We start from the raw sequence: 2,074 nt of genomic DNA, 5'->3' as shown, positions 1-2,074 counted from the left end.
ATAGGGAACTTTCAGGATAGCATTTGTAATGTAAATAAATAAAATAATAATAATAAAAAATATCTGGGGGTTGGCTCACTTTGCTCAGCAGGGATAAAGGAGCAGCTGCTTCACATAGTTCATCCAGGCTTAGGCAGTGCACTGGTCAACCTGCAGATCCACTTACAGGAAGTACATGTGAGATCTGGACTCGAGGTCATGTTGGGGCTCTCGGGATGTGCAGGGGCCATACTCAACCATGGAAGACCCTAAGAAAAGACCCTGGTTTTAGGGAGGCCTAGTTGCCAAGGAAGCCTGAGGTCTTGGCCAAGTTACTGTGTGTCAGTCTAGGTCACAGCCCAAATAGTCCCAACAGAAAAGAAATGTGGACTCCAGAGCCTTCCGTATCCAGGACCCAAATCAACAATCCACTGGTAAGCGACACCATCTGCTTCTTCAAGAGGTCAAGTCTTACCTGGAATGGGGAACACAATGGAAAAAAATGCTCAATGCACAGGACCTCTGACTGAATGGCCCTCTAGGCTTTGCAGTTCTTTGAGCTGGAACTGGGGCAACCATGCTTTAGTAGTGAAACATTAGCCAAGCCATCAACAACTCTTTCTTTTTTTCTTTTCTTGAATATATAACATAATTTCCATTTAATATTGGTAGGTCACAGTTCTATTTAAGATGTCCTGTGAACTGAAGAACCCTAGCTTGGAACACCATGCCCTTGGGCCCAATCCCAAGATCAGCTCCTGGGCAAGCATGGAGGGACTGAAGTAGACTATGACCTCTTCATACATGCCCAGAATTGACTCTATCTAGAGTCCAGACTACAACTTCTTGTTGTTTTTAATGTTAAGACATGTTTATTATAGAACAGTAGGTAAAATGACCAAGATGACTGTTTAAAATACACAAACCCCACACTACTATTCCTGTCAAAGGCCCAAGAGCATGCAGATTCTGGGCTGGAGAGCCAAGTCTGTTCCTGACAAATCACTTCTGAAAAGTGCTCAAATATTTCAATCCAAAGGGAGTGTATGACCTGTCTTGATGTGATTCAAAAGTAAAATAGAAATATAAGGGCAATTAAACAAATGCAGTAATTAGTTTACAATAGTCATTCCTGGACAGTAATTGGAGAGCAGTTTGTGCCCTGTCTGTTTATATACACACAGAATCAGGTCAAAAATATAGGGAGCATCCTGTACCCACATATTTGAAGCCCCCGAAGAACATCCCATTTACAAAAGCATGCAATTTTTAGAAGGAAACAGTGCTTTAACCAGTATAGAGGACAGAAAGATGAGTTCAAACCATGCTCAGGGGCCTCCACTTTATGGGAGGCATCCACTTTATGGGAAGCCTCCACTTTAGTCTTGGGGCTTTAAGAACATCTAAGTTTTAATGGCTTTTATAGTTCCATTTTCATCTTCTTAATTGGCTCAGTCCCTTTTCTTGGCAAACATTTTTCCAATTGTTCCCACAAAAGTCTCATATCTTCTTGCCATTTCTTCATCAGACACATTGATGTCTACTGTCTCCTCTTCCTCTGCTGCGCTGCTCTGTTCTCAGAACTCATCTGAAGCATTAACTTCTCAACATCAGGATTAAACGCCCTGAATGCCATCCTTCCAGAGAGAACGTCACACAAGAAGTTCTGCTCTTCTAGGATGAAGCTCTTTTTCTCCTTCAACTTCAGCAAATCCAGGCACCAGTGCTCTTCACTCATCATCTTCAGCTCCTCCTCTTCTAGCTGTTTCTTGGTTTCCGAGTCCAGGCCCTTTTGCATGAACTTCATATGCAGCAGGCTTTTGGAAGACTTAGTCTTGCGCTCTAATGCCATGTTGGACATACTTCTCCAGACTACAACTTCGGACTCCACAGGAAGCAGTGTGGTCTGCATCATCGTCTGATGCTCAGGAGTAGGCTTTCCTGGCTTTAGAGGAGCAGGGCATGCTAAGAGAAGCCCAACTGAGCTCACAAAGCTGATCCACAAGTTCTTGCAATAGTGCTGATTCTACTCCCTGAGAAATGAAGAAGAGAAAGTCTGAAGTCCTTATGAGCCAGCAGGCAGGAAGGGACAGGA

The 2,074-nt window shown here is 43.4% G+C and overlaps 1 pseudogene; it reads right to left on the bottom strand.

Annotated features, from left to right (window-relative positions):
- Positions 1-1,358: 1,358 nt before the first annotated feature.
- On the bottom strand, positions 1,359-1,831 carry LOC110324165 (annotated as a pseudogene).
- Positions 1,832-2,074: the final 243 nt, after the last annotated feature.

Source organism: Mus pahari, chromosome 7, assembly GCF_900095145.1.
Source record: "Mus pahari chromosome 7, PAHARI_EIJ_v1.1, whole genome shotgun sequence".
NCBI classification, from domain to species: Eukaryota; Metazoa; Chordata; class Mammalia; order Rodentia; family Muridae; genus Mus; species Mus pahari.
This window is presented reverse-complemented; position numbering and strand designations above follow the sequence as displayed.